Source organism: Elephas maximus, chromosome 26, assembly GCF_024166365.1.
Source record: "Elephas maximus indicus isolate mEleMax1 chromosome 26, mEleMax1 primary haplotype, whole genome shotgun sequence".
Taxonomy (NCBI): domain Eukaryota; kingdom Metazoa; phylum Chordata; class Mammalia; order Proboscidea; family Elephantidae; genus Elephas; species Elephas maximus.
The window spans coordinates 8,389,248-8,402,134 of record NC_064844.1 but is presented as its reverse complement, the minus strand read 5'-3'; the positions used below and the strand labels follow the sequence as shown (position 1 = coordinate 8,402,134).

Below are 12,887 nucleotides of genomic sequence, written 5' to 3'. Positions count from 1 at the left end.
GGGTCCTAGATAACAGGAACAAGTCCTGTCATGTTTTTCTATTTATTAACACCTTACTTGGTAAATTAGTCGGCTACGTAACTATATATGGTCCAACATTTTAAATACAGGTTTCCCAGAAGGCGTTTCACTTGTCCTGTATAACAGGAGGAGCCCTGGTGACACAGTGGTGAAGAGCTCAGCTGCTAACCAAAAGGTCGGCAGTTTGACTCCTCCAGCTGCTCCTTGGAAACCCTATGGGGCAGTTCTACCCTGTCCTGTAGGGTCGCCATGATCAGAATTAACTCGACAACAATGGGTTTGGTAGAACAGGAAGGGAAATAACACTTATTGATGAGTATCGCATAAGAATGTGCCAGGCATTTTACACACAGAGGCAAACGTTCCCATTTTCTGCGTAACTCCTCTGACCTCGTGGCAGTAAGCAGCACGGTTACACCTCTTTTAAGTGGCAGAAGTCTAGGCCTCTGACTCTAAAGCATAAGATCTTTCTACCAAGTTATTAAAAACTCATCTTTTTCACTACCTTGCATCTTTTGTCAGGAGGTAAGATTAACTTTTTTTTGTATAATGAAATAGTGTGTAATGTGTTACATGAAGGTGTTAGAATTTTAACAGATGTATTTTTTTTTTATATACAGTCCCACAGATACAATGAGCTTATCCAAGATTCACATTCTGCATATACCTGAGAATCGTGTAGATCAGAGAATCAGCCCTTCGTTTTTCACACAAAACCCAGGTCCACAGGAGTTTGTGACTCCCCAAAGTGATTCTTCTACCATTTAATATATAATTAGGTTGCAAAATATGAAGAGGGAGGGCTCATAGTGGGGTCCACATTTGTAAGTCTTTCTAGGCCTTCAGTTGGAAGGTACATGAGTTAACGTGGTATGCTATCCATGGAGCCCTCGTGGCACAGTGGTTAAGCGCTCGGCTGCTAACCAAAGGGGTGGCAGTTCAAATCCACCAGCCACTCCTTGGAAATCCTATGGAGCGGTTCTATTCTGTCCTATAGGGTCGCTGTGAGTCAGAATCAACTGGACAGCAATGGGTTTGGGTTTTTTTGTTTATACCATCCATACTAATGGGAAGACCATGTTCCAAAGAGCCTAAGGGCAGAGATAGACTGGTTTTCATTAAGAAGCAGAGAAACCTGACTAAAATGAAGAGGTCAAACAGTACTGGGTTAGAGAGAAGCAGAGGTTTGAAGCCTCCAAGGATCATAACTCTGGTACGAAGTTACCTAAAACTTCGTTTCCTTAGCAGAATTGCAAATCTCTTTACACCCTCAGATCTCACTTTCAAAATATCTTGTCTCATTTTCCCCTAATAACATACACGCACACAAAACTCAGACTCTCATGCCTCAGAAAAGAAATATTAGCTAGGTATTAAGTTTTATGACTCTAAGAAAATTTTAAGTGTAAACCTTACATTTAGAAAAACTTTTAATATAAACTAATCTCTAATGGAGTGGGTTGTTTAAAGTAGGTCTTTCTACTCCAACTCCAAGCTACCATCGTATTTCCTTTCCCCACTCCCAGACACACAACGTATTCAATCTACCAGGAACCACGCCCATAAATAAAAAGCTATCGCTTAGGAACGCACAGGTGGCTGTGACAATATTCAAATTACAATGTGTGAAAGCACGAATGGGACCCATTCCTTGAAGACTTACTTTAAAAGTCTGACCGTTGTCTCTAGATAGCAGTTCATCTCAAATAGGAAAAAGTATGTATTTTAAAATTTGTACTAATAAAGCACCTGATATTATACATCTTGAAAGTGCCCATTTAATTTCAATATACGTAAAGCATATGTTGAGATAGTATTTGGTAAGTACTATCTAACATTATATATTCAGAATACCATGAATTCAGTATCTCTTCTAGATTCATAGAGCTTACAATCATGCCTATAGTTTAAGAATCATTTTTGGTCTTTTAAATATTTTTCAAACATTTTCCAGTAGACATTTCTTTCCACTATATTAGATTTCTCTTTTCCATAGATACCTATTTTTTTTAATTTTAACTTCAGAGTATAAACTGCTGTCTCAGTAAGTACACATCCCTACATCCTGAACAGTTGTGAATATCGACGTGAGCATTCACACTCCTATAACTTACCATAATTGATTCTTTCAAAATCAATTAGGATAAATGTGCTTTCAAATTCTATTTCATCACATCATGTTAAAATTTACTTGTCAAGTGTTGCAAGTGTGCCTGTTGTTTTCAGCAAAAATACTGAGTACATTTACTTTGAATTAATTCAGCTTTTAACCATCTATTTTTATGTATTTCTAAAACCTTTAATCCTAAGCATACGTGAAAGACTCAAGAATTAGCAGGATGATTTTTTAATCATGTGGCTACTCTATCAAAGAATTTTAACATCTCCACAGACAACTAATAAAATGGTGCTTTATGTCAAATTAATACAATGAAAATTATTTTTAACTTTATTAAATTTCAGAGCTTTTTCATTCTTCTTAAGGTTGATTATATCCGTTCTAAAATATTATCATTCACTAACACTCTCGGTTATTTTACTTAATTGTATTGAACTGCCTTGTCTTTATGGAATGGTTTGCCTACACATATACACACACACTTCATAACCAGAAAAACCTTCATTTAACCATACATTTATCCTTCCAAACTTGTTATGCTTCACAGAAATTTTTTAACTAGTGTTCCACTTCCCTATCGACTTAACGGCCCTCCATTCTAGCTGTACTTGGCCATCTCCAGCAACCCCCTTCCTGATTCAACCCAAACATCTCAGTTTTCATCCTCCTTACCCCTCTGATGCATCGGACACTAAGGGTCAAGCACCCCGAGTCAATGAAGCCAACAGAGCGGAACACTTCATTATATTTCTACGCACAGCTCTTATACTATTCCTCATCAGATGCAAACTCGTCAAATCACAGGTTTCACCTGCCCTTTTCGTTTCTATAGTTTCCCATCTCTAGCCTACACACTCAACCTCTTTACAATTCCAAATCTCTGTATTTGTAAAACATCTTCAGTTCAGCTACATGAACACCTGGAACTTAATATAATAAAAACAGAACTCCTCTCCTTTCCCAGTTAGAAATGCTTTGTCCTGCATTGCCTCCTTGCACACATAATACACATTAAATGTTGAATACCGGTTAGAACGGAAAAAGCAACCAACAGCTTTAAGATACTCATATCAGCTTAAAAGCTTCTGGAGAAAATGATATTTTTGCAATATATACAAAATGTGGTGCCTTGTTTACATTCAATTTCAGCTTTTATTTTACTAAAAACTGTAACATTTCCTAATGACAAGTCAAAACAAAGCTAGCAGGGAAGCCCTGAAGCCCATACGGCTTAATAAGAGATTCCACGATGGTAAGATCTAACCTTCAGGTATAAGCTGGAAGATTGCTCAGCTCAAGTAAGAACCTCATAATGCAACAAATCTGTACCAAACCCATAGCTGTCAAGGCGATTCCGACTCATAGCGACCCTGTAAGACAGAGTAGAACGGCCCCATAGGGTGCCTGGTGGCTTCAAACAGCCAACCTTTTGGTTAGTAGCCAAACTCTTAACCACTACAGGACCCGGGCCCCTGGTTTTTATAATGCAGTAAGAACAGAATTTCTTATCTCTTCTTGCCTCCAATCTCTTTTCTTCTTGCTAGTATCTACTCTGCACTTGGGATTATCTTCCTAAAGTGTGGACCTAATCTGGTCAGTAATCAAAAATGCGCCCCTACTGTATACAAAATAAAGTCCAAATTCCTTCATCTGGCATTCAGTTATTTACATCTTAGCGTATTTGTCGTTTCATCGCCTACTAATGCACCCCCCTCCATACTCCAGTCACACCATCCTTCTCCCTCATCCTTCAGACCCAGAGCAACTGAGGACTAATGACGGGAAGCAATGACCACGCACCAAGACTACCAAGATGAGTAAGGTAGGTCCCAACTACCACGAATCACATTTGGTGGGGAGACACATAGGCAAAAAAAAAAAAAGTTACTCAGCATAAAGAATGTGGTATGAAATATAAACAATACAGATAGATGAGTCATTAATTCAAACTAGTAAAATCAGGAAAGCTTCATAGAAAAAAAAGTAGATATTCAGGGATCAAAAAATAACAGTTAAGACGTAACACTATATATGCCAGATTCTACTCCAAGTGCCTTACATATATTAACTCTTTTAATCCCCATTTCCTTAGGTGATGAAATTGAGAGACAAAAAGAGTTTAAATAAAACATAATAATAATAATAAACCCAATGCTGTTGACTCTATTCTGACTCATAGTGACCCCAAAGGGTTTGCAAGGCTATAAATCTCTACGGAAGCAGACTGCCACATCTTTCTCCCACAAAACCGCTGGTGGCTTCAAACCACCAGCCTTTCAGTTAGCAGTACATCGGTTTCACCACTGTGCCACCAACAAAAAAAAAAGCCACCAGGGCTCCTTAAATAATAATTATAGCTACCTTTTTTTGATTATTTACAATGTGCCACACAGTGGACAGTCAGTACATGGTTTTACAGACTCGAGGTATAAATTTGGGATAGTTCATGATTTTAATATATTTTAATATATTAAATACATACTACAGAACGAGGGAGTTCTTAACCTCTGGAACTCGAAGGAAAAAATAACCCCTTCGTAACAGGCCTCTATAACCCCTCTTGCTCCCTTCTGAGATCACTGTAATTAAAATTTAGGACCATCAATAGGGGTTCCACAAACAAAATAAATAGAACAGCTAAATAAGACTGCTTCCCAGCCGCTCCCCAAGATTAATACCCTCATTCATGATTGTGATGATCTTACTCATCACAAAATGACTCCTTATGAAATTACTGCTGGGCGGCCAATGGCCCTCTCCTATTGAGCAACATGACCTGAGTCAATATTTAATTCAATCTGACTTATTCCAATATTGTAAATCCTTAATTGAATATTCTAAGGAATACTTTTCACAAGTTAAAGTAGTTTTCAATAACCAAAAGGAAGAAGAGTCTAACTTACCCAATATCCAAACCGTAGATTATGTTTACTGGAAAAGACACCAATTAAAAGATGCTATTCAACTTCAATAGAAGGGACCCTATCTGGTCCTTTTCACTAATCCTTGTGCCACTTAATTAAAGGGAATTAAGACTTAGATTTATCTCTCCCAATAAAAGACGAACACGGCCCCCACCCTGACTATCCAACCAATCGAAAGACTCAAACTGAAATCCAAATGTCGCAGGGGCCAGAAGCAGTACCTGAGGTGGACAGCACCTCCCAAGACCATGGAACAAGACCTCACGAATATCAAAGTTGAAGACATCTTTGGACTGTGTTTTCTGGTCTGAGGTTTCCTTCCAGTGACTGATACAATACATAAAACCCCCACTGCTGTCAAGTCAATTCCGACTCATAGCGACCCTATATGACAGAGTAGAACTGCCCCACAGAGTTTCCAAGGAGCTCCTGGCAGATTCGAACTGCCAACCTTTTGGTTAGCAGCTGTAGCACTTAACCACTGTGCCACCAGGGTTTCCACAATATATAAAGTAGGTCTTATTACCTGCTAACGCAGAGTACTGAAATTAATACCTTCTGCTTAATGACCAAAGCCCTCGGAACTGCGCTATGCTGTAAGTTAGGCCTCACTGATTGACAATAATTGCAGTCATCCCTGTGTTTTAGAGCACCCATGACACATGCATTCGTTGAAGTATTTATATATTTGTTTGCCTTTAGGTGGCACAGTGGTTAAGAGCTCGGCTACTAATCAAAAGCTCAGCAGTTCAAATCCACCAGCTGCACAGTTGAAACCTTACGGAGCAGATCTACTCTGTCTTGTAGGGTCACTGTGAGTTGGAATTGACTTGACGGCAGTGGGTTTGGTTTTGGTTTTTTTAATTTTGCAACTATCCTTCTTACCCTTTTCCTTCTTTCAAGTATTGTATTCTCATATATGCCAATAACTGAAGAAATGTGTTATGGATGGAACCATGTCCCCGCCCCCCCCCAAATGTGTCAACTTGGCTAGTTCATGATTCCCAGTATTGTGTGATTGTCCACCGTCTTGTCATTCGATGTGATTTTCCTACGTATTGTAAATCCTACCTCTATGATGTTAATGGGAGCCCTGGTGGCACAGTGGTTGAGGGCTACAACTGCTAATTAAAAGGTTAGCGGTTTGAATCCACCAGCCGCTCCTTGGAAACCCTATGAGGTAGTTCTACTCCGTCCAACAGGGTCACTATGAGACAGAATCTACTCAATGGCAAAGGGTTTGGGGTTTTTTTTTGTTATGTTAACGAGGTGGAATTAGGAGCAGTTATGTTAATGAGGTAGGACTCAATCTACAAGCTTAGGTTGTGTCTTAAATCCATCTCTTTTGAGATATAAAAGACAGAAGTGAGCAGAGAGACATGGGGACCTCATTTCCACCAAGCCAGAAGAGCTGGGAGCACACATCCTTTGGACCCAGGGTACCTGTGCTGAGAAGCTCCTGGACCAGGGGAAGACTGATGACAAGGACCTTCCTCCAGAGCCGACAGAAAAAGCTTTCTTTCCCCTGGAGCTGGCACCCTTAATTCTGACTTCTAGCATACTAGACTGTGAGGGAATAAATCTGTCTTCATTAAAGCTATCCACTTGTGGTATTTCTATTACAGCAGCACTAGATAACTAAGACAGAACCTATTTCACGGTGGCTGTAATTTGTATTTTTTTTTTGCTTTTATATATTATTTTTGAGCAGTTTTCCTTCACTATGCAGCTTTTCTCGAAATATCTTCTCCTCATAATCATAATCTCCATTAAGGCTTGGCAGGAAAATGCCCTTGTTAAACTTGCCCAGCCAGCGGTGAGTGCCGGTAACCTAAGTGAATGCTGGATCTGTCACCTTCTCCATAAACTCTACATGAGAATTCTGATCCATTAGCGTTGCCCATTTTCACCTATAACCTCATACCTTCTGCCACTGTTAATGTCAGCGTCGTTGCCAGAAAGCCATCTGTTATAGCAGCCCTCTAACTTCCCTGTTCATCCTTCAGGGCCTTGCTTTTGTCTTACTCATGTATTCACACATCCCAGTGTGGTTTATGATGATGGACATCCCATTCCTTTTGTCATCAACAGGTTTTACACCACTTTAGATTTTTGTAGTTACCAAGATTCAAAGACCTTGCTCTGCTCCCATCTTTAAAAAAATCCAGAATTAGAAAGCATGCCTATTTGTAATGACTCCCTTACTGAAAAATGGCTTGAAAAAAGCAAACCAGATTATTCCTTTTCCCTCTACTTCAAATACAATGGGAGTGGTACGTTCCCCTTATGGGTACATGTCCCTATGTGGAGGATCAAACTATCTAGAAAGAAATTGTGATGTTAAATCTTTTACTTGGGCTTTCCCTTGTTTAGATGGATGGAGTATGGATGGCCAATGAACTGTGGGGACCCCTGGAGACCCATTAACCCTCCATTCCTATAATGAAAGTATACATTGAACAAATGACTTAAAACTCCTCTCTCCATCTTGTAGAGAAATTACTGGATTTGATAAAAATCCTATAATGGAAAAGTCAGGAGACAGACAGGTCTTCCTCCAAGCCCTTCTATCAGTCTATGGTATCCCTGAGCTTGGAAGGGCTGTTTGTAACCTATCAGCTCCTATGGAAAAGATAGCTATTGATGTTGCTGACAGAATGGCAACCCAACAAAGGTCTTTAAATTCCCTAGTCAAACTAGTGCGAGATGATAGAAAAGTTCTTGATTTTCCACTGGCACAGCAAGCAGCCTATGCCATTGCTAACACCTCCCGTTATGCATGGATAAATCCATCAGGAGAGGTGGAAAAATACATTAAATGGATATGCCAGAAAGCTGCTTGGCTATGTGCCCCCTATACCCACTCCTCCCTTTCTTGATATCTCAGTAGGTTACCCAAGGGAGTGAGATCTGAAATTTACTCCGTTTTGTTCCCTGGCCTGCTAGTACTTATCACAATTGTTGTTATTCCAGGAGTAATTGAATGTTATATAAAATGCTTTACAAATATTATAACTCAAAAATCCAACATAATTAACATAGTTTACAAAGAAAATGTTCTACATTCTACTTTGGTGAGTAGTGTCTGCGGTCTTAAAGCTTGTGAGCAGCCATCTAAGATATGCCACTGGTCTCACCCTGTGTGGAGCAAGGGAGAATGAAGATAATCAAAGACGTAAGGGTTAAGATTAGTCCAAAGGACTAATGGACCACAACTACCACAGCCTCCACCAGACTGAGTCCAGCACAACTAGATGATGCCTGGCTGCCACCACCAACTGCTCTGACAGAGCATCCTGGACAGAGCTGGAAAAAAATGTAGAACAAAATTCTAACTCACACAAAAAGACAAGTCTTACTGGCCTGAGACTGGAGAAACCCCGAGAGTATGGCCCCCAGACACCTTTTGAGTTTAATAATGAAGTCACTCCTGAGGTTCACCATTCAGCCAAAGATAAGACAGGCCCATAAAACAAAACGAGACTAAAGGGGCACACCAGCCGAGGGGCAAAGACTAGAAAGAAGGAGGGGACAGGAAACCCTTGGTAATGGGAACTCAAGGTCAAGAAGGAGAGAGTGTTGACATGTCATGGGGTTGATAACCAATGTCACGAAACAATACGTGTACTAAGTCTTTAATGAGAAGCTAGTTAGTTCTGTAAACCTTCATCTAAAGTACAATTTTTTAAAAAATCCAACATAATGCCTATGAAAATAACGTACAATAAGACTACTCACATGTCATATGGGCTCAAGCTCACTACTCGAGCAGGCCTTCTTTAAAAGCCAGGTTATTTCTCCGATGTGGTCTTGCGTTACACCAACTCTCATGTAAAGAAACCAAATAAGCGAGAGACTAAAGCTACGGCATGGTGAAGACATCAGATGTTGCCCTGCTACCTTTTCACATCCGTAGCGCCCAGGGTTTTAAAGCCTTGAGAACCCGCCATCCAAAATCATTGCAGGCTTGCGATCCATACAGAAGAAAGCCTTCTTCCAATGATGTTGTTGTTGTTAGGTACCATCAAGTCGGTTCCGACTCAGAGAGACCATATGTAGAGCAAAAATGAAACATTGTCCAGTCCTGCACCATCCTCACAATCATTATGCTTGAGCCCACTGTTGCAGCCACTGTGTCAATCCACCTCACTGAGAGTCTTCCCCCTTTTCCCTGACCCTCTACCTTACCAAGCATGATGTCCTTCTTCAGGGACTGGAGCCTCCTGATAACACGTCCAAAGTAGTGAGACACAGTCTCTCCATCCTTGCTTCTAAGAAACATTCTGGCTATACTTCTTACAAGACAGATTTGTTCATTCTTTCAACATTCTTTGTTAACACCACAGGTGTCGATTCTTCTTCAGTCTTTCTTTTTCATAGTCCAGCTTTCAAACGCATATGAGACGACTGAAAACACCATGGCTTGGGACAGGCTCACCTTAGTCTTTGAAGTGACATCTTTGCTTTTCAGCACTTTAAAGAGGTCTTTTGCAGCAGATTTGCCCAATGCGATGCGTCTTTTGATTTCTTGACTGCTGCTTCCATGGCTGTTGATTGTGGATCCAAGTAAAATGAAATCCTTGACAACTTCAATCTTTTCTCCTTTTATCATGATGTGCTTATTGGTTCAGTTGTGAGGACTTTTGTTTTCCTTAGGTTGAGGTGTACGTAATCCATACTGAAGGCTATGATCTTTGATCTTCATCGTAAGTGCTTCGAGTTCTCTTCACTTTAAGCGAGGTTGTGTCATCAGCATAACACAAGTTGTTAATGAGTCTTCCTCCAATGCTGATGCTGAGTTCTTCATATAATCCAGCTTCTCCAATTATTTGCTCAGCATACAGACTGAATAGGTATGGTGCACGGATATAATCCTGATGCACACCTTTCCTGACTTTAAACCTTGCAGTACCCCCTCGTTCTGTTTGAATGACTGCCTTTTGATCTATGTACAGGTTCCTCATGAGCACAATTAAGTGTTGTGGAATTCCCATTCTTCACAATGTTAACCGTAATTAGTTACGGTCCACACAGTCAAATGCCTTTGCATAGTCAATAAAACACAGGTAAACATCTTTCTGGTATTCTCTGCTTTCAGCCAGGATCCATCTGACATCAGCAGTGATACCCCTGGTTCCACGTCCTCTTCGGAATCCAAATTGAATTCCTGGCAGTTCCCTGTCTATATACTGCTACAGCCGCTTTTGAATGATCTTCAGCAAAATTTTGTTTGTGTGTGATATTAATGATATTGTTCGATAATTTCCACATTAGCTTGGATCACCTTTCTTTGGAATAAGCACAAATATGGACCTCTTCCAGTTGGTTGGCCAAGTAGCTGTCTTCCAAATTTCTTGGCATAGATGAGTGGGAACTTCCAATGCTGTATCCATTTGTTGAAACAACTGATATTCTGTCAATTTCTGGAGCCTTGTTTTTCGCTAATGCCTTCAGTGCAGCTTGAACGTCCTCCTTCAGTACCACTGGTTCCTGATCATATGCTACCTCCTGAAATGGCTGACCATCGACCAATTCTTTTCGGTATAGTGATTCTGTGTATTCCTTCTATCTTCTTTTGATGCTTCTTGCGTCGTTTAATATTTTCCCCATAGAATCCTTCAATATTGCAAACTCAGGCTTGAATATTTTTTTGGAAGCTCAGCTGAAGCCTATCCGCCATGGGTGACCACGCTGGTATTTCAATACCAGTGGCATGGCTTCCAGCATCACAGCAACACACAAGCCCCCACAGTATGGCAGGCTGACAGACACATGGGGGCTTCTTCCAATAGTGGTCAATAAAATCATCAAAGAATTTCTATCAAAATCCTTAATCAAAAGGAGGAAATGTGTAAGGGATTTTAAAATTAGGGTGCCTTGTACTTCTGTGGAGTCCTGGTAGTATAGTGGTTAAGAGCTCAACTGCTAACTCAAAGGTTGGCAGTTAGAATCCACCAGCTGTTCCTTGGAAATCCTAAGGGGGCAGTTCTCCTCTGTCCTATAGGGTCATTATGAGTCAGAATCAACTCAAAAGCAAGAGGCTTTTTGTTTTTGGGGGGTACTTCTGAGGGGGACTGGCTCAGGTTTAAGCCTCATCCTATCTTGTATCTTTAAAACTATACTTTTAGGAGCAGCTTATCTAATTTCACATAATTGTATTCAAGTGATCAGGCTCACTAAAACACTTGAAACTTGTTGGGGGAATGGTCCACCTCACCACCTCCCATCCAGGCTGCCTAAGTAAAGGCCTTGGGCCCCAGAACATTCTCTGATAAGGAGGCTTAGAACTGGGTCACCTTCTTTCTCCGGTTCTGTCTCCTTCTCAGAGAAGACTTCCTCCTGTTCTTGGCACATAGTAACTTTCTCTGTCTCTCGCACATGCACCATGTGGCCGACCCCACTTTTATTATGTGTTTCCAGCTGGGAGGGAATAGGGTCTCTCATACTATAGCACAAGAAGGGGAGCATGCCAGATTGTAAGAGCCAGCCTTGGGGGGATGATGGATTGAAGGGGAAACAAGCTTTGCGAGGCCAAACATGAGTGCCCTCACGCAGTCAGTTAGTTCACTATAGTTTGCTAAGTCATCCTTATGTAAGTCCCTGGCATGTAGCCACTAGTGTCCATCAGCACCGTAAAACCTCTGCCCTCCCACTGCGGGGTGCAGAGATCTGCTTTGGTCCTGCAGCAGCCCAGGACTTGGTCTCATACGGAAATCTTCCTAATAAAACTACTTCACAGTCACACCGGAGCTGCCCACCTCTTTCTTTGGTCTTTCAGCACCCTCCATTTTTGGAGACAAATTTAGAGTTACTGGTCCATGCCTGGACACTTGGACTTTCAGAAAATAATAGAAGATTAACAAACATGTCCTGTTTCTAAGACTCCAGAGATCTGATAATCATGACCCACTGATCTTCGACTGTCTTAGCAAGATTTCTACTTTTCTATTCTCTATAATGTTTGTCCACATACTGCTCACTTATAAACGGTAACTAGGCCAGCAATGTCAGAAGTACATCATGTGAAACCAGGGGCAAGGAGCTAATAAAACCCATTGTGCAAAATGTTCTCAAAAGAACTTTCCCTTAAGCAAGTTTATCTTTACCACCTGTTCTCAAAACAAAACCCATTGCGTAAGATGTTCTATCATTTGTTCTCAGAAAGTCCATCATGTAAGCAACTTATGACTGCCTTGTGATCCCCCTGCAAGATGCACTACATCCAATCTCCATAACTCACGTATACTTTACAAACCAATCATAGCCCACCCTTGACTATCTTACTTCACCAAGCACCAGTCAGAATATTGTACCTTCAAATTCTTAGTTTTACTGTATAAATATTTTTTTTTTTTATGGCTGATACTCCCGTACAGTAGAGTATGCTGAATTTCACTTAGTGAGATGCAGTGCTTCCCCAGCTCAAGTAGTCTTTCCTTTCAATAAATCTCTATTGGTTTTATTTTAAATTGAGCCTGCTATGTTACTCTATGACAGGAGTTAATCTTTGCATACTTGAGAAACGGGTTACCTACTGGATAAAGGTCAAACACCTCTGCAGGGCATACACAATCTTCCCTCTTTCTACAGTACCAATCTCCTGCTGATGACTCCATCACACCCTCCCCTCTGGCCAAAAAGTCCTAATGGAACATTCAGGAAGATTATGCTTGAAATGCAGTTCCCTATCCACCTGATGAACTATAATTCCTTCAAACCCTGGTTCTAGACTCATCTCTCCTGGCAGGCATTTCCTGGCCTCACTTCTTTGTTTCTATCTCCATTCTAACATCCCTCTACTTTATAATCTATAGTACCTGCCT

At 40.7% G+C, this 12,887-nt stretch overlaps 1 protein-coding gene across 2 annotated transcripts in view; it reads right to left on the bottom strand.

Moving 5' to 3' along the window:
• ASB3 (ankyrin repeat and SOCS box containing 3) overlaps positions 1 to 12,887 on the bottom strand; it is a 112,413-nt gene that overhangs the window by 98,236 nt on the left and 1,290 nt on the right. The window lies entirely within an intron of this gene.